The sequence below is a fragment of the Pristiophorus japonicus genome, chromosome 9, assembly GCF_044704955.1.
Source record: "Pristiophorus japonicus isolate sPriJap1 chromosome 9, sPriJap1.hap1, whole genome shotgun sequence".
In the NCBI taxonomy this organism is placed as follows: Eukaryota; Metazoa; Chordata; class Chondrichthyes; family Pristiophoridae; genus Pristiophorus; species Pristiophorus japonicus.
Window position 1 is genome coordinate 224,859,384 of NC_091985.1, and position 19,354 is coordinate 224,878,737.

Consider the following 19,354-nt stretch of genomic DNA (forward strand, 5'->3'; position numbering starts at 1 on the left):
CACAGCATGCGGTGAAGAAGGTAAATGGCATGTTGGCCTTCATAGCGAGAGGATTTGAGTATAGAAGCAGGGAGGTCTTACTGCAGTTGTACAGGGCCTTGGTGAGGCAACACCTTGGGAATATTGTGTACAGTTTTGGTCTCCTAATCTGAGGAAGGACATTCTTGCTATTGAGGGAGTGCAGCGAAGGTTCACCAGACTGATTCCTGGGATGGCAGGACTGACATATGAAGAAAGACTGGATCGACTAGGCTTATATTCACTGGAATTTAGAAGAATGAGAGGGGATCTCACAGAAAAATATAACATTCTGATGGGATTGGACAGATTAGATGCAGGAAGAATGTTCCCGATGTTGGGGAAGTCCAGAACCAGGGGTCACAGTCGAAGGATAAGCCATTTATGACCGAGATGAGGAGAAACTTCTTCACTCAGAGAATTGTGAACCTGTGGAATTCTCCACCACAAAAAGTTGGTGAAGCCAGTTCGTTAGATATATTCAAAGGGGAGTTAGATGTGACCCTTATGGCTAAACGGATCAAGGGGTATGGAGAGAAAGCAGGAATAGGGTACTGAAGTTGCATGATCAGCCATGATCACATTGAATGGTGGTGCAGGCTCGAAGGGCCGAATGGCCTACTCCTGCACCTATTTTCTAAGTTTCAAGGGAATGCCAATGATGATGATGAGATACAGAGTAAACCTCTCTCTGCACTGTCCCATCAGATACAACTCGGGCAGGTAGAATACAGGTTAGATTCAGAGGAAAGCTTCCCCTACAGCGACCCATCAAAGCTCACAGGGCAGGCAGAGCACGGGTTAGATAGAGCAAAGCTCCCTCTACATTGTCCCAACAATCCCAGGACAGGTACAACACAGGTTCGGTAAAGAGCGAAGTTCCCTTTATACTGTCCCATCAAGTACTCCCAGGGCAGGGACAGCACGAATTAGATACACAGTAAATCTGTGTCAGAGGAAACTGTATCCCAGTGAGTCAGTGCCAGAGGAAACTGTACCCCAGTGAGAGTCAGTGCCAGAGGAAACTGTATCCCAGTGAGAGTCAGTGCCAGAGGAAACTGTACCCCAGAGAGAGTCAGTGCCAGAGGAAACTGTACCCCAGTGAGAGTCAGTGCCAGAGGAAACTGTACCCCAGTGAGAGTCAGTGCCAGAGGAAACTGTACCCGTGAGAGTCAGTGCCAGAGGAAACTGTACCCCAGTGAGAGTCAGTGCCAGAGGAAACTGTATCCCAGTGAGAGTCAGTGCCAGAAGAAACTGTACCCCAGAGAGAGTCAGTGCCAGACGAAACTGTACCCCAGTGAGAGTCAGTGCCGGAGGAAACTGTACCCCAGTGAGAGTCAGTGCCGGAGGAAACTGTATCCCAGTGAGTCAGTTCCCAGGAAACATGCAGCAGAGCCTGGTGTCCAGTCGTCTTGGATCCCCTTGCCATTGGACCAAGACCTTGCTTTGCCAAGCCCGTGTGGTAGCTAATGTGCAAGGGTCACCTCACATTAAAATAATTCATGCTGTTAGCAATACAGAACAATCCTTTTCCTCTGCAGTTATCAATCTGTTGCAATTCCCCATGCATGTAGTTTTGTTATATTACAATTTAAAATATCTTCAGTTATCAGCAACAAATTGCATTTATATCACACCTTAAACGTAGTAAAATGTCCCAAGGCACTTCACAGGACCGTTAGCAAACAGAATTTGACACCCAGTCACGTAAGGAAATATTAGCACAGGATTAAAAGTTTGTTCAAAAGGGTAGGTATTAAGCAGCATTTTGAAGCTGGAGAGGTTTAAGGAGGGAATTCCAGAGCTTATAGCCTCGGCAGCTGAAGGTACGGCCACCAATATTGGAGGGATGAAAATTGGGGCTGCTCAAGAGGCCAGAGTTGGAGGAATGCAAAGATCTCTGAGGGTTGTCGGGCTGGAGGAGGTTACAGCAATAGGGAGGGGCAAGATCCTGGACGGATTTCAAAACAAGGATGAGCATTTTGAAATCGATGGAGCAGGAGCCAATGTAGTTCAGCGAGCACAGGGGTGATGGGTGAATGGAAATTGGTATAAGTTGGGATGAGAGGACTGAGGACAGATTGAGTAGAATAGGCCTATATTCTCTGGACTTTAGAAGAATGGAAGGTGATATCATTGAAACATAGAATTGACACAGGCTGGATAGTCTAGAGCTCGTGGTCCTAGTATTAGGGTAAGAGATTGGCCATTTAAGACTGAGATGAAATATTTCGTCACTTAAGAGTTGTGAATCTTTGAAATTCCCTATCGAATAGAGATCTTACTGAATGGCAGAGCAGACGGGAGGGGCAGTATGGCCTACGCCTGCTGCTACTTCTTGTGTTCTTGAGTAAGGATACGGGCATGAGTGTTTTTGATAAGCTTAAGCTTGCGGAGAGTGCGAGGTGTGAGGCCGATCAGGAGAGCAATGGAATAGTCCAATGTAGTGGTAACAGAGACAGGGATGAGGGTTTGAGCAGATGAGCTGAGGAAGGGGCAGAGACCGGCGATGTTATGGAGGTGGAAGTAAACATACTTGGTGATTGAGGGAATATGGGTTTGGAAGCTCATGTCGGGGTCAAGTACGACGCCAATCAATAAATTGCAATTCTCCATATCTGTGTTTCAGTATATTCAAATACTACACATCTCTAGTGATCAATGCTTCAATAGTAGTACTTATCAATATATTTTCTGTTAATTCCAAATGTTCATGAATGAATAATTGATTCTGTCAGTGATAGGCCGTGCTGGTATTTCAGATTGGTCTGTGCATCGTGATCAATGAATTGACTATGATGCTTCCAGTTCAATCTTTCCAATGGCTTTCTCACCAGATGGGAAATATTTGAACATTGAGATCTGATGGTGTCGATGTGAGTTCAGCCCCACCGAATGTACAGAGACGGGTCCATCTGCTGGGCTCTGCCTCAAACTGGAGTCACCTCTTAGATCAAAGCCCTTTACACTAAAACACACACAAGATTCACTGTGACTGTGTTTCGAGACAGAAAGTGATCTCACTTCACATCCCATTGCACGGCCTCATGCTGGATAATTGTGCTCGGTGGTCAGACTCTCCCAGTCTCATTTCCTGTCTTACCTTGTAACCTGTGTGTACTGTCTACAGGACCGGTGTGTATCTGAGTAAATGGCACTTTCTCTTACCTTTCTCTCCAGTCGATCTATTGAAGCGCTTTCAATCGGAAAGGGCTCCCTGGTTGGTGCTCTCACAATCCTGTGCTGGTGCACCTGCTATTGTTCCTCAGTCCACAATCCCTGTTTCCTTCCAGCTGTGGAACTTTCTCAATCACTCCGCCATTCACCGGGAGATCTAATTATGGCAGGGCAGAAAATTAGAAGAATATTAATGTTGTGAAGTGGAATGTAGTGTAAAGTGTTTTTCCAATGTTTCAGAAAAGTATATGTCCAGTATTTCTGTTTGATTTTATCCTATTCCTCAAGATTCCTGACCCGCCCGTCTGGACTTACAGAAAATCACCAAAATTCTCCCCGGGTTACACACTGACTGATCTCACTGGACCCATCCTCCCCGGGTTACACACTGTCTGATCTCACTAGACCTCGTGTTACACACTGTCTGATTTCATTGGACCCGGGTTACACACTGTCTGATCTCACTGGGCCCCCGGGTTACACACTGTCTGATCCCACCGGGCACCCGGGTTACACACTGTCTGATCTCACTGGGCCCCCGGGTTACACACTGTCTGATCTCACCGGGCCCCCGGGTTACACACTGTCTGATCTCACTGGGCCCCCGGGTTACACACTGTCTGATCTCACCGGGCCCCCGGGTTACACAGTGTCTGATCTCACTGGGTCCCTGGGTTACACAGTGTCTGATCTCACCAGGCCCCGGGTTACACACTGTCTGATCTCACAGGGCCCCTGGGTTACACACTGTCTGATCTCACTGGGCCCCTGGGTTACACACTGTCTGATCTCACTGGGCCCCCGGGTTACACACTGTCTGATCTCACTGGGCCCCCGGGTTACACACTGTCTGATCTCACCGGGCCCCCGGGTTACACAGTGTCTGATCTCACTGGGCCCCTGGGTTACACACTGTCTGATCTCACTGGGCCCCTGGGTTACACACTGTCTGATCTCACTGGGCCCCCGGGTTACACACTGTCTGATCTCACTGGGCCCCCGGGTTACACACTGTCTGATCTCACTGAGCCCCCGGGTTACACAGTGTCTGATCTCACTGGGCCCCTGGGTTACACACTGTCTGATCTCACTGGGCCCCTGGGTTACACACTGTCTGATCTCACTGGGCCCTGGGGTTACACACTGTCTGATCTCACTGGGCCCCCGGGTTACACACTGTCTGATCTCACTGGGCCCCGGGTTACACACCGTCTGATCTCACTGGGCCCCCGGGTTACACACTGTCTGATCTCACTGGGCCCCGGGTTACACACTGTCTGATCTCACTGGGCCCCGGGTTACACACCGTCTGATCTCACTGGGCCCCCGGGTTACACACTGTCTGATCTCACTGGGCCCCCGGGTTACACACTGTCTGATCTCACTGGGCCCCCAGGTTACACACTGTCTGATCTCACTGGGCCCCCGGGTTACACACTGTCTGATCTCACTGGGCCCCCGGGTTACACACTGTCTGATCTCACTGGGCCCCCAGGTTACACACCGTCTGATCTCACTGGGCCCCCGGGTTACACACTGTCTGATCTCACTGGGCCCCCGGGTTACACACTGTCTGAGCTCACTGGAAGTTTCAGTCTATCTCCCGCATGTCCCCAAACCCTGAGCTCCGGGACTGTGTGTTAAGTTCGGTGTTTTCCCTCACAGACTCACCGCACTCTCCCCGCCCGCCGTCCGAGCGCTCTGCCCCGGCCCCAGCCGCCCACCATCAGTCCGGTTCCCCACATTGTCCAACCGCTGGTTACAGCAAACTGCGCGGCATCCAGGGACTGAGGGTGGGGAGGGCGGCACCGAGCATGCGCACTGCCGCCACAGAGCGCGTTCCTGCATAAATTAATGACCTTCAGATAATTCCCGGCCGTCTATTGGCTGCATGAAGCAGATTGCGAGCCACTCCCACCAATAGGAGCCGGCAGCGCGGCAGAGCCCCGCCCACTGTGATGAAGCCTCGCTGGGCAGCTCGTGGGTCACGTGGCTCTTGATTTCAAAAATTCTGACCGTTCAACCGTTACCAGTCAACCTCACAGCCCCGCCCACATCGCCTGTGACGTCAATGCTGAGGGGCGGGACCGGTCTCAGTGCGCCTGCGCCGGACTCCCAGCTCACTCAATGCCTCACTTCTGCAGTATGAATAATAACTCTTCTTTATAGAGCGTCTTTAACGGAGTAAAACGTCCCAAGGCGTTTCTCAGCAGTGTTACAGGACACAACACATACATTTAACACCGAGCCACAGAAGCAGAAATTGCGGCAGATGACCAAAAGCTGGGTCAAAGAGGTAGGTTTTAAGGAGGGTCTGAAAGTAGGAAAGAGGCGGAGAGGTTTAGGGAGGGAGTTCCAGAGCTCGGGGCCCAGGCAGCTGAAGGGCCGGACACCGATGGTGGAGCGATTATAATCAGGGATGGTCAAAAGGGCAGAATTTGAGGAGTGCAGACATCTTGTGGGCTGCAACAGATTCCAGAGATCGGGAGGGGCGAGGCCCTGGAGTGATTTGTAAAAAGTGATTTGTGATTATTAACAGCAACAACTTTTAACAGTGAGTCTTGTTTATTTTGTTTATTTGTACATGGGACGTGCTGGCAACGGAAGAATTACCATAATCTGATAGAATGTTACATTATGTTTGAAAGTGATTTTGTTAAATCCGAAACTGGGGTCTTAAATTTAAACAAAGCAAACTTTTTAGGTATGAGGGGCGAGTTGGCTAAGATAGATTCGGAAACTACATTAAAAGGTATCAAGATAGATAAGCAATGGCTCGCTTTAAAGAATCAATACATAATTTACAATAATTACGTAACTTTTAAGGCACAAGACCCCCACAGGAAAGGTAGTCCAACCGTGACTAAGAAGTGAAGTTAAAGATAGTTTTAGATCAAAGGAAGAAGCTTATAATTTTGCCAAAAAGAGCAGTAAGCCTGGGGATTGGGAGCATTTTAGAATTCAGCAAAGGAGGTCCAAGAAACTGATCAAGAAAGGGGGAAATAGAAAATGAGAGTAAACTAGCGAGAGACATAAAAACAGACTGTAAATCCTTTTGTAGGTATGTTAAAAAGGAAAAATTAGCAAAAGTAAATGTGAGTCCCCTACAGGCTGAGAAATTATAATGCGGAACAAGGAAATGGCAAAGAAATTAAACAAATACTTTGGGTGGAAAATTGCGGTTGGAAGCTTCTTTTGGGTGAACACATCTGACCAGAATTTTTTTTAAAATTGCCTGGTGGTCTCAGAGGAACATAGGATTGCGGTCGAGTTTCGTAGTGCAGTGTACAGGAACATGTCTTCCAGGTATGTATTTGTATCCTAGGATCACGTGGGCCTAGACCACCAATGAACATCTAGTATTCTCATTGATAATAATGGGAGCTCTGGTTGTATGAGCTCCCATTGCTTTCAACAACAACAACTTTATTTATATACCGCTTTTAATGTAGTAAAATGTCCCAAGGCACTTCAGTGTTATAAGACAAAGCAAATAAATTTGACACCGAGCCACATAAGAAGAAATTATAGCAGATGACCAAAAGCTGGTCAGAGTAGCTTTAAGGGTCATCTTAAAGGGGGAAAGAAATGTCTAGAGGCAGAGAGGCTTAGGGAGGGAGTTCTAGAGCTCGGGGCCCAGGCAGCTGAAGGCATAGCCAACGATGTTGAACAGTTCTAATCAGGAATGCTCAAGAGGGCCAATTTTGAGGAACGCAGACATCACGTGGCATTGTGAGGCTGAAGGAGATTAGAGATTGGAAGGGGTGAGGCCATGGAGGGATTTGTAAACAAGGATGAGAATTTTGAAATCGAGGCATTGCTTAACTGGGAGCCAATGTAGGTCAGCGAGCACGGGGGTGATGGGTGATTGGGACTTGGTGCGAGTTAGGACATGGGCTACCGAGTTTTGGATGACCTCAAATTTACAAAAGAACATAAGAAATAGGAGCAAAAGTATGGCCATATGGCCCCTCGAGCCTGCTCCGCCATTTAATACGATCATGGCTGATCTGATCATGGACTCAAGTCCACTTCCCTGCCCGCTCCCCATAACCCCCTATTCCCTTCTCTGTTAAGAAACTGTCTATCTCTGTTTTAAATTTATTCAATGTCCCAGCTTTCACAGCTCTCTGAGGCAGTGAATTCCACAGATTTACAACCCTCAGAGAAGAAATTTCTCCTCATCTCTGTTTTAAATGCCTTATTCTAAGATTATGCCCCCTAGTTCTAGTCTCCCTTATCAGTGGAAACATCCTCTCTGCATCCATATTGTCAAGCCCTCTCAGAATCTTATACGTTTCGATAAGATCACCTCTCAATCTTCTGACTTCCAATGAGTCGAGGCTCAACCGACTCATCCTTTCCTCATAAGTCAAGCCCCTCATCTCCGGAATCAACCTCGTGAGTCTTCTCTGAACAGCCTCCAAAGCAAGTATATCCTTTCATAAATAAGGAAACCAAAACTATATGCAGTATTCCAGGTGTGGCCTCACCAATACCCTGTAGAACTGTAGCAAGACTTCCCTGCTTTTATACTCCATCCCCTTTGCAATAAAGGCCAAGATTCCATTGGCCTTCCTCATTATTTGCTGTACGTGCATACTAACCTTTTGTGTTTCATGAACAAGTACCCCCGGGTCCTGCTGGACTGCAGCACTTTGCAATTTTTCTCCATTTATAAAATAACTTGCTCTTTGATTTTTTTTTTTCTGCCAAAGTGCATGACTTCACAATTTCCAACATTATGGGCCCAAGTTTCCACACGCGCCTAGAACGGCACAGTCCCGACCTGGACGCCTGTTTTTCGCGCCACAAAGTGTGCCTAAAAAAAACCTCGGTATTCTCCACCTCCCTGCAGTTCCTCTGGCCCAAGGCGAAGCCAGCACGAGCTGTGGGGGGGGCGGAGCCAGGTCCCTGCGCTGAAATCAGTGCCGGGATCTCTGTACATGCGCGCTACAGTGGGCACGCAAGTCCAGTAGCTCCAGGCGCCGAACTGTGTGGGAGGGGCCCGAAGCACGCAGCCCCTAGCCCTGGCCCAATGGTCTCACTGGGGCTGCGTGAATAAGGCTCCTCCCACGGCCAGCTCCTGCTTCCCCACCCTCCCCGACCAGACCCGACACCCGCTCCCCACACCCCCCTGCCTCCGGACCAGACCCGACACCCGCTCCCCCCCCCCGCCTCCGAACCAGACCCGACACCCGCTCCCGCCCCCCGCCACGCCGGACTGGACCCGACCCGACCCACGCTCCTGTTCCCGCTCCGCCCTCCCCCCTGACTGGACCCGACTCCCGCTCCACTCCCCGCCTCCCCGACCCGACCCGCGCTCCTGTTCCCGCTCCCCGACTGGACCCGACCTGACCCGTGCTCCTGTTCCCGCTCCCCACCTCCCCGACTGTACCCGACCCGCGCTCCGATTCCCGCTCCCCACTCCCCGCCCCCCCCCCCCCGACCCGACTCCCGCTCCCGGACTAGATCCGACCTGACCTCCCCCCGCCCCCCCCCCCTCTCGCTCTCCCTCTCTTCCCCCCCCCTCTCGCGCTCTCTCTCTCTCGCTCTCCCTCTCTCCCCCCCTCTCGCTCTCCCTCTCTCCCCCCCTCTCGCTCTCCCTCTCTCCCCCCCTCTCGCTCTCCCTCTCTCCCCCCCTCTCGCTCTCCCTCTCTCCCCCCCTCTCGCTCTCCCTCTCTCCCCCCCTCTCGCTCTCCCTCTCTCCCCCCCTCTCGCTCTCCCTCTCTCCCCCCCTCTCGCTCTCCCTCTCTCCCCCCCTCTCGCTCTCCCTCTCTCCCCCCCTCTCGCTCTCCCTCTCTCCCCCCCCTCTCGCTCTCCCTCTCTCCCCCCCTCTCGCTCTCCCTCTCTCCCCCCCTCTCGCTCTCCCTCTCTCCCCCCCCTCTCGCTCTCCCTCTCTCCCCCCCCTCTCGCTCTCCCTCTCTCCCCCCCTCTCGCTCTCCCTCTCTCCCCCCCTCTCGCTCTCCCTCTCTCCCCCCCTCTCGCTCTCCCTCTCTCCCCCCCTCTCGCTCTCCCTCTCTCCCTCTCCTCTCTCCCCCCTCTCGCTCTCCCTCTCTCCCCCCCTCTCGCTCTCCCTCTCTCCCCCCCTCTCGCTCTCCCTCTCTCCCCCCCTCTCGCTCTCCCTCTCTCCCCCCCTCTCGCTCTCCCTCTCTCCCCCCCTCTCGCTCTCCCTCTCTCCCCCCCTCTCGCTCTCCCTCTCTCCCCCCCTCTCGCTCTCCCTCTCTCCCCCCCTCTCGCTCTCCCTCTCTCCCCCCCTCTCGCTCTCCCTCTCTCCCCCCCTCTCGCTCTCCCTCTCTCCCCCCTCTCGCTCTCCCTCTCTCCCCCCCTCTCGCTCTCCCTCTCTCCCCCCCTCTCGCTCTCCCTCTCTCCCCCCCTCTCGCTCTCCCTCTCTCCCCCCCTCTCGCTCTCCCTCTCTCCCCCCCTCTCGCTCTCCCTCTCTCCCCCCCTCTCGCTCTCCCTCTCTCCCCCCCTCTCGCTCTCCCTCTCTCCCCCCCTCTCGCTCTCCCTCTCTCCCCCCCTCTCGCTCTCCCTCTCTCCCCCCCTCTCGCTCTCCCTCTCTCCCCCCCTCTCGCTCTCCCTCTCTCCCCCCCTCTCGCTCTCCCTCTCTCCCCCCCTCTCGCTCTCCCTCTCTCCCCCCCTCTCGCTCTCCCTCTCTCCCCCCCTCTCGCTCTCCCTCTCTCCCCCCCTCTCGCTCTCCCTCTCTCCCCCCCTCTCGCTCTCCCTCTCTCCCCCCCTCTCGCTCTCCCTCTCTCCCCCCTCTCGCTCTCCCTCTCTCCCCCCCTCTCGCTCTCCCTCTCTCCCCCCCTCTCGCTCTCCCTCTCTCCCCCCCTCTCGCTCTCCCTCTCTCCCCCCCTCTCGCTCTCCCTCTCTCCCCCCCTCTCGCTCTCCTCCTCTCCCCCCCTCTCGCTCTCCCTCTCTCCCCCCCTCTCGCTCTCCCTCTCTCCCCCCCTCTCGCTCTCCCTCTCTCCCCCCCTCTCGCTCTCCCTCTCTCCCCCCCTCTCGCTCTCCCTCTCTCCCCCCCTCTCGCTCTCCCTCTCTCCCCCCCTCTCGCTCTCCCTCTCTCCCCCCCTCTCGCTCTCCCTCTCTCCCCCCTCTCGCTCTCCCTCTCTCCCCCCCTCTCGCTCTCCCTCTCTCCCCCCCTCTCGCTCTCCCTCTCTCCCCCCCTCTCGCTCTCCCCTCTCTCCCCCCCTCTCGCTCTCCCTCTCTCCCCCCTCTCGCTCTCCCTCTCTCCCCCCCTCTCGCTCTCCCTCTCTCCCCCCCTCTCGCTCTCCCTCTCTCCCCCCTCTCGCTCTCCCTCTCTCCCCCCCTCTCGCTCTCCCTCTCCCCCTCTCCCCCCTCTCGCTCCCCCTCTCTCCCCCCCCTCTCGCTCTCCCTCTCTCCCCCCCTCTCTCTCTCTCCCTCTCTCTCTCCCCCCTCTCGCTCTCCCTCTCTCCCCCCTCTCGCTCTCCTCTCTCCCCCCCTCTCGCTCTCCCTCTCTCCCCCCTCTCGCTCTCCCTCTCTCCCCCCCTCTCGCTCTCCCTCTCTCCCCCCCTCTCGCTCTCCCTCTCCCCCCCTCTCGCTCTCCCTCTCCCTCCCCCCCTCTCGCTCTCCCTCTCTCCCCCCTCTCGCTCTCCCTCTCTCCCCCCTCTCGCTCTCCCTCTCTCCCCCCCTCTCGCTCTCCCCTCTCTCCCCCCCTCTCGCTCTCCCTCTCTCCCCCCCTCTCGCTCTCCCTCTCTCCCCCCCTCTCGCTCTCCCTCTCTCCCCCTCTCGCTCTCCCTCTCCTCCCCTCTCGCTCTCCCTCTCTCCCCCCTCTCGCTCTCCCTCTCTCCCCCCCTCTCGCTCTCCCTCTCTCCCCCCCTCTCGCTCTCCCTCTCTCCCCCCCTCTCGCTCTCCCTCTCTCCCCCCCTCTCGCTCTCCCTCTCTCCCCCCCCTCTCGCTCTCCCTCTCTCCCCCCCTCTCGCTCTCCCTCTCTCCTCTCCCCCCTCTCGCTCTCCCTCTCTCCCCCCTCTCGCTCTCCCTCTCTCCCCCCCTCTCGCTCTCCCTCTCTCCCCCCCTCTCCTCTCCCTCTCTCCCCCCCTCTCGCTCTCCCTCTCTCCCCCCCTCTCGCTCTCCCTCTCTCCCCCCCTCTCGCTCTCCCTCTCTCCCCCCCTCTCGCTCTCCCTCTCTCCCCCCTCTCGCTCTCCCTCTCTCCCCCCCTCTCGCTCTCCCTCTCTCCCCCCCTCTCGCTCTCCCTCTCTCCCCCCTCTCGCTCTCCCTCTCTCCCCCCCTCTCGCTCTCCCTCTCTCCCCCCCTCTCGCTCTCCCTCTCTCCCCCCCTCTCGCTCTCCCTCTCTCCCCCCTCTCGCTCTCCTCTCTCCCCCTCTCGCTCTCCCTCTCTCCCCCCCTCTCGCTCTCCCTCTCTCCCCCCCTCTCGCTCTCCCTCTCTCCCCCCCTCTCGCTCTCCCTCTCTCCCCCCCTCTCGCTCTCCCTCTCTCCCCCCCTCTCGCTCTCCCTCTCTCCCCCCCTCTCGCTCCCCTCTCTCCCCCCCTCTCGCTCTCCCTCTCTCCCCCCCTCTCGCTCTCCCTCTCTCCCCCCCTCTCGCTCTCCCTCTCTCCCCCCTCTCGCTCTCCCTCTCTCCCCCCCTCTCGCTCTCCCTCTCTCCCCCCCTCTCGCTCTCCCTCTCCCCCCCTCTCGCTCTCCCTCTCTCCCCCCCTCTCGCTCTCCCTCTCTCCCCCCTCTCGCTCTCCCTCTCTCCCCCCCCTCTCGCTCTCCCTCTCTCCCCCCCTCTCGCTCTCCCTCTCTCCCCCCCTCTCGCTCTCCCTCTCTCCCCCCCTCTCGCTCTCCCTCTCTCCCCCCTCTCGCTCTCCCTCTCTCCCCCCCTCTCGCTCTCCCTCTCTCCCCCCCTCTCGCTCTCCCTCTCTCCCCCCCTCTCGCTCTCCCTCTCTCCCCCCCTCTCGCTCTCCCTCTCTCCCCCCCTCTCGCTCTCCCTCTCCCCCCTCTCGCTCTCCCTCTCTCCCCCCCTCTCGCTCTCCCTCTCTCCCCCCCTCTCGCTCTCCCTCTCTCCCCCCTCTCGCTCTCCCTCTCTCCCCCCCTCTCGCTCTCCCTCTCTCCCCCCCTCTCGCTCTCCCTCTCTCCCCCCCTCTCGCTCTCCCTCTCTCCCCCCCTCTCGCTCTCCCTCTCTCCCCCCTCTCGCTCTCCCTCTCTCCCCCCCTCTCGCTCTCCCTCTCTCCCCCCTCTCGCTCTCCCTCTCTCCCCCCCTCCCCTCTCTCCCCCCTCTCGCTCTCCCTCTCTCCCCCCCTCTCGCTCTCCCTCTCTCCCCCCCTCTCGCTCTCCCTCTCTCCCCCCTCTCGCTCTCCCTCTCTCCCCCCCTCTCGCTCTCCCTCTCTCCCCCCCTCTCGCTCTCCCTCTCTCCCCCCCTCTCGCTCTCCCTCTCTCCCCCCTCTCGCTCTCCCTCTCTCCCCCCCCTCTCTCTCTCCCTCCTCTCCCCCTCTCCCCCCTCTCGCTCTCCCTCTCTCCCCCCTCTCGCTCTCCCTCTCTCCCCCCTCTCGCTCTCCCTCTCTCCCCCCCTCTCGCTCTCCCTCTCTCCCCCCCTCTCGCTCTCCCTCTCTCCCCCCCTCTCGCTCTCCCTCTCTCCCCCCTCTCGCTCTCCCTCTCTCCCCCCTCTCGCTCTCCCTCTCTCCCCCCCTCTCGCTCTCCCTCTCTCCCCCCCTCTCGCTCTCCCTCTCTCCCCCCCTCTCGCTCTCCCTCTCTCCCCCCCTCTCGCTCTCCCTCTCTCCCCCCCTCTCGCTCTCCCTCTCTCCCCCCCTCTCGCTCTCCCTCTCTCCCCCCTCTCGCTCTCCCTCTCTCCCCCCTCTCGCTCTCCCTCTCTCCCCCCCTCTCGCTCTCCCTCTCTCCCCCCCTCTCGCTCTCCCTCTCTCCCCCCCTCTCGCTCTCCCTCTCTCCCCCCCTCTCGCTCTCCCTCTCTCCCCCCCTCTCGCTCTCCCTCTCTCCCCCCTCTCGCTCTCCCTCTCTCCCCCCCTCTCGCTCTCCCTCTCCCCCCCTCTCGCTCTCCCTCTCTCCCCCCCTCTCGCTCTCCCTCTCTCCCCCCTCTCGCTCTCCCTCTCTCCCCCCCTCTCGCTCTCCCTCTCTCCCCCCCTCTCGCTCTCCCTCTCTCCCCCCCTCTCGCTCTCCCTCTCTCCCCCCTCTCGCTCTCCCTCTCTCCCCCCCTCTCGCTCTCCCTCTCTCCCCCCTCTCGCTCTCCCTCTCTCCCCCCTCTCGCTCTCCCTCTCTCCCCCCCTCTCGCTCTCCCTCTCTCCCCCCTCTCGCTCTCCCTCTCTCCCCCCTCTCGCTCTCCCTCTCTCCCCCCCTCTCGCTCTCCCTCTCTCCCCCCCTCTCGCTCTCCCTCTCTCCCCCCCTCTCGCTCTCCCTCTCTCCCCCCCTCTCGCTCTCCCTCTCTCCCCCCCTCTCGCTCTCCCTCTCTCCCCCCCTCTCGCTCTCCCTCTCTCCCCCCCTCTCGCTCTCCCTCTCTCCCCCCCTCTCGCTCTCCCTCTCTCCCCCCCTCTCGCTCTCCCCTCTCTCCCCCCCTCTCGCTCTCCCTCTCTCCCCCCCTCTCGCTCTCCCTCTCTCCCCCCCTCTCGCTCTCCCTCTCTCCCCCCTCTCGCTCTCCCTCTCTCCCCCCTCTCGCTCTCCCTCTCTCCCCCCCTCTCGCTCTCCCTCTCTCCCCCCCTCTCGCTCTCCCTCTCTCCCCCCTCTCGCTCTCCCTCTCTCCCCCCCTCTCGCTCTCCCTCTCTCCCCCCTCTCGCTCTCCCCTCTCTCCCCCCCTCTCGCTCTCCCTCTCTCCCCCCCTCTCGCTCTCCCTCTCTCCCCCCCTCTCGCTCTCCCTCTCTCCCCCCCTCTCGCTCTCCCTCTCTCCCCCCCTCTCGCTCTCCCTCTCTCCCCCCCTCTCGCTCTCCCTCTCTCCCCCCCTCTCGCTCTCCCTCTCTCCCCCCTCTCGCTCTCCCTCTCTCCCCCCCTCTCGCTCTCCCTCTCTCTCCCCCCCTCTCGCTCTCCCTCTCTCCCCCCCCTCTCGCTCTCCCTCTCTCCCCCCCTCTCGCTCTCCCTCTCTCCCCCCCTCTCGCTCTCCCTCTCTCCCCCCCTCTCGCTCTCCCTCTCTCCCCCCCCTCTCGCTCTCCCTCTCTCCCCCCCCTCTCGCTCTCCTCTCTCCCTCCCTCTCTCCCCCCCTCTCGCTCTCCCTCTCTCCCCCCCTCTCGCTCTCCCTCTCTCCCCCCCCCCCTCCTCGCTCTCCCTCTCTCCCCCCCCCCTCTCGCTCTCCCTCTCTCCCCCCCCCCTCTCGCTCTCCCTCTCTCCCCCCCTCTCGCTCTCCCTCTCTCCCCCCCCTCTCGCTCTCCCTCTCTCCCCCCCTCTCGCTCTCCCTCTCTCCCCCCCCCTCGCTCTCCCTCTCTCCCCCCCTCTCGCTCTCCCTCTCTCCCCCCCTCTCGCTCTCCCTCTCTCCCCCCCTCTCGCTCTCCCTCTCTCCCCCCCTCTCGCTCTCCCTCTCTCCCCCCCTCTCGCTCTCCCTCTCTCCCCCCCTCTCGCTCTCCCTCTCTCCCCCCCTCTCGCTCTCCCTCTCTCCCCCCTCTCGCTCTCCCTCTCTCCCCCCCTCTCGCTCTCCCTCTCCCCCCTCTCGCTCTCCCTCTCTCCCCCCTCTCGCTCTCCCTCTCTCCCCCCTCTCGCTCTCCCTCTCTCCCCCCCTCTCGCTCTCCCCCCTCTCGCTCTCCCTCTCTCCCCCCCTTCTCGCTCTCCCTCTCTCCCCCCCTCTCGCTCTCCCTCTCTCCCCCCTCTCGCTCTCCCTCTCTCCCCCCTCTCGCTCTCCCTCTCTCCCCCCCTCTCGCTCTCCCTCTCTCCCCCCCTCTCGCTCTCCCTCTCTCCCCCCTCTCGCTCTCCCTCTCTCCCCCCCTCTCGCTCTCCCTCTCTCCCCCCCTCTCGCTCTCCCTCTCTCCCCCCCTCTCGCTCTCCCTCTCTCCCCCCTCTCGCTCTCCCTCTCTCCCCCCCTCTCGCTCTCCCTCTCTCCCCCCCTCTCGCTCTCCCTCTCTCCCCCCCTCTCGCTCTCCCTCTCTCCCCCCCTCTCGCTCTCCCTCTCTCCCCCCCTCTCGCTCTCCCTCTCTCCCCCCTCTCGCTCTCCCTCTCTCCCCCCCTCTCGCTCTCCCTCTCTCCCCCCCTCTCGCTCTCCCTCTCTCCCCCCCTCTCGCTCTCCCTCTCTCCCCCCCTCTCGCTCTCCCTCTCTCCCCCCTCTCGCTCTCCCTCTCTCCCCCCCTCTCGCTCTCCCTCTCTCCCCCCCTCTCGCTCTCCCCTCTCCCCCCTCTCGCTCTCCCTCTCCCCCCCTCTCGCTCTCCCTCTCTCCCCCCCTCTCGCTCTCCCTCTCTCCCCCCCTCTCGCTCTCCCCCTCTCCCCCCTCTCGCTCTCCCTCTCTCCCCCCCTCTCGCTCTCCCCTCTCCCCCCCTCTCGCTCTCCCCCTCTCCCCCCTCTCGCTCTCCCTCTCTCCCCCCCTCTCGCTCTCCCCCTCTCCCCCCCTCGCTCTCCCCTCTCCCCCCCTCTCGCTCTCCCCCTCTCCCCCCCTCTCGCTCTCCCTCTCTCCCCCCCTCTCGCTCTCCCTCTCTCCCCCCCTCTCGCTCTCCCCTCTCCCCCCCCTCTCGCTCTCCCCCTCTCCCCCCCCTCTCGCTCTCCCCCCCCTCTCGCTCTCCCCCCCCTCTCGCTCTCCCCCCCCTCTCCTCTCCCCCCTCTCGCTCTCCCCCTCTCCCCCCCCTCGCTCTCCTCTCTCTCCCCCCCCCTCGCTCTCCCTCCCCCCCCCTCGCTCTCCCCCCCCCTCGCTCTCCCTCTCTCCCCCCCTCTCGCTCTCCCTCTCTCCCCCCCTCGCTCTCCCTCTCTCCCCCCTCTCGCTCTCCCTCTCTCCCCCCCTCGCTCTCCCTCTCTCCCCCCCCCTCTCGCTCTCCCTCCCTCTCCCCCCCTCTCGCTCTCCCTCTCCCCCCCCTCGCTCTCCCTCTCTCCCCCCCTCGCTCTCCCTCTCTCCCCCCTCTCGCTCTCCCTCTCTCCCCCCCTCTCGCTCTCCCTCTCTCCCCCCCCTCGCTCTCCCTCTCTCCCCCCCCCTCTCGCTCTCCCTCTCTCCCCCCCCCCCTCGCTCTCCCTCTCTCCCCCCCTCTCTCCCTCCCTCTCTCCCTCCCCTCTCGCCTCTCCTCTCTCCCCCCCCTCTCCTCCCCCCCTCTCTCCCCCCCCCTCTCTCCCCCCCCTCTCTCCCCCTCTCTCCCCCCCTCCTCTCTCCCCCCCCCTCCTCTCCCCCCCCCTCTCTCCCTCTCCCCCCCTCTCTCCCTCCCCCCCCTCTGCCTCCCCCCCCTCTGCCTCCCCCCCCTCTGCCTCCCCCCCTCCCCCCTCTCGCTCTGCCTCCCCAACGCCACCTACCTGAAGTCTCAGGCCGGTCCGTTCAGCGTTCGGTCCCGAAAGGCCTGCCTGAAGCACTTTCACACAGGTAGGAAGATGGTTTATTTAATCTTTTCTTTGCTTATAAATGTTTATTCAGGTTGGATTTATTTGTATAATATTTGTATAAGTTTAAGTAAGGATTTATTATAGAATTTAATGATTTCCCTTCCCCCCTCCCACCTCGTTCTGGACGCCTAATTTGTAACCTGCGCCTGATTTTTTAATGTGTAGAACTGTTTTTTTCAGTTCTACAAAAATCTTCACTTGCTCCATTCTGCTTTAGTTTGGAGTACGTTTTCACTGTGGAAACTTTCAAATCAGCCGTCAGTGGCCGGACACGCCCCCTTTTGAAGAAAAAATTCTGTTCCAAAGTAGAACTGTTCTACCTGACTAGAACTGCAGAAAGAAAAATGTGGAGAATTGCGATTTCTAAGATAGTCCGTTCTCCACCAGTTGCTCCTAAAAATCAGGCGCAAATCATGTGGAAACTTGGGCCCTATACTCCATCTGCCAGATTTTTGCCCACTTACTTAGCCTGTCTATGTCCTTTTGCAGATTTTTTGTGTCCTCCTCACACATTGCTTTTCCTCCCATCTTTGTATCATCAGCAAACGTGGCTACGTTACACTCAGTCCCTTCTTCCAAGTTGTTAATATAGATTGTAAATAGTTGGGGTCCCAGCACTGATCCCTGCGGCACGCCACTGGTTACTGATTGCCAACCAGAGCATGAACCATTTATCCCGACTCTCTGTTTTCTGTTAGTGAGCCAAGCTTCTATCCGTGCTAATATATTACCCCAACCCCGTGAACTTTTATCTTGTGCAGTAATGTTTTATGTGGCACCTTGTCAAATGCCTTCTGGAAGTCCAAATACATCACATCCACTGGTTCCCCTTAATCCACCCTTCTCGTTACATCCTCAAAGAATTCTAGCAAATTTGTCAAACATTACTTCCCCTTCATATATGCAAATATGTTTGATTAACATGATGATATAAATTGTGTTCACCGCCCCACCAGCCTCTCTTTGTCTGTTTTTCTCTCCTCCTAAACTGAGGGACATTTAACAGTGATCTATCCATCCCATCCTCATCACCCAGAGGTAGCTATCAGAGTGAGCGGCAGAGAGACAGGCATAGTATCAGTCTTAAACACCCGAACTGTGTCTGCATATTAGGCTCAATACTAGTATCACACATTCATGTACAACACCAGTGGGGGGAGAGACACACACATTATCAGTCTTACACTTGGCATCAGTGTCTCCATATTACGCTCAGTAACAGTGCCATGCTGTCATGTATAGCACCAGAGAGAGAGAAACAGTGTCTGACATATCAAGGAAGACTGGATCAACTGGGCTTGTGTTCACTGGAGTTCAGAAGAATGAGAGGGGATCTCCTAGAAACGTTTAAAATTCTGACGGGTTTAGACAGGTTAGATGCAGGAAGAATGTTCCCAATGTTGGGGAAGTCCAGAACCAGGGGTCACAGTCTAAGGATAAGGGGTAAGCCATTTAGGACCGCGATGAGGAGAAACTTCTTCACCTAGAGAGTGGTGAACCTGTGGAATTCTCTACCACAAAGTTGTTGAGGCCAATTCACTAAATATATTCAAAAAGGAGTTAGATGTAGTCCTTACTACTAGGGGGATCAAGGGGTATGGCGAGAAAGCAGGAAGCGGGTACTGAAGTTGCATGTTCAGTCATGAACTCATTGAATGGCGGTGCAGGCTTGAAGGGCCGAATGGCCTACTCCTGCACCTATTTTCTATCTTTCTATGTGCCAGTGTTGTACTCACAAGTGTGTCCACATCACGTGAAATAACAGTATCCCGCCTTCACAAACAGTACGAGCGCGAGAGAGAGCCATGCACAGTATCCGTTCCAGACTGACCTGTGAAGTCTGCTTTTATCCTTTGGGGGACAGAAGTTAAAGTCTCTCACTGATATTGTACCACAGACAGACACATTATTAATCCCACACTGCGGGACAGTGTTAGAGAATGAGAGAAACAACGTCCCACATTTAACCCTCGCTTGCCTGTTGTACTCTCTGTAATCTTGCAGCTCAGGGCCGTTCGGTATTACTCTCAGTGACCGAGTGTTTCACTATGATTAAATTTACAGCACAGAAGGAGGCCATTCGGCCCATCATGTCCATGTTTGCTGACAGAGCTTTCCAGCCTGATCCTACTTTCCAGCTCTTGGATCCTAGACTTGTAGGTTACGGCACTTCAAGTGCATATCCAAGTACTTTTTAAATGCTATGAGGGTTTCTGCCTCTACTATCCTTTCAGGCAGAGTGTTTCAGACCCCCACCAACCTTGGTGAAAATATTTCTCCTCAAATCCCCACTAAACCTCCTACCACTTACTTTAAATCTATGCCCCTTGGTCATTCAACCCTCTGCTGAGGGAAATAGGTCCTTCCTATCTGCTCTATCTAGGCCCCTCATAATTTTATACGCCTCAATTAGGTCTCCTAAGCCTCCTCTGTTCCAAAGAAAACAACCCCAGCCTATCCAATCTTTCCTCATAGCTAAAATTCTCCAGTCCAGGCAACATCCTCGTAAATTTCCTCTACCCTCTCTGGGGCAGTCACATCTTTCCTGTACTGTGGTGACCAGCACTGCACGCAGTACTCTAACTGTGGCCTAAGTAGTTTTTTATACAGTTCAAGCATAACCTCCCTAATCTTCGATTCTGTGCCTCGGTTAATAAAGGCAAGTATCCCGTATGCCTTCTTAACCACCTTATCTACCTGTC

The 19,354-nt window shown here is 57.6% G+C and overlaps 1 long non-coding RNA gene across 1 annotated transcript in view; it reads left to right on the forward strand.

Annotated features, from left to right (window-relative positions):
- The first annotated feature begins 5,286 nt into the window (after window positions 1-5,286).
- Window positions 5,287-19,354, forward strand: part of LOC139273809 (uncharacterized) — a 39,623-nt gene continuing 25,555 nt past the window's right edge. Inside the window, exon 1 of the long non-coding RNA XR_011595379.1 lies at window positions 5,287-5,491. This is a non-coding gene — a long non-coding RNA (uncharacterized lncRNA). The remainder of the gene's footprint in view (window positions 5,492-19,354) is intronic.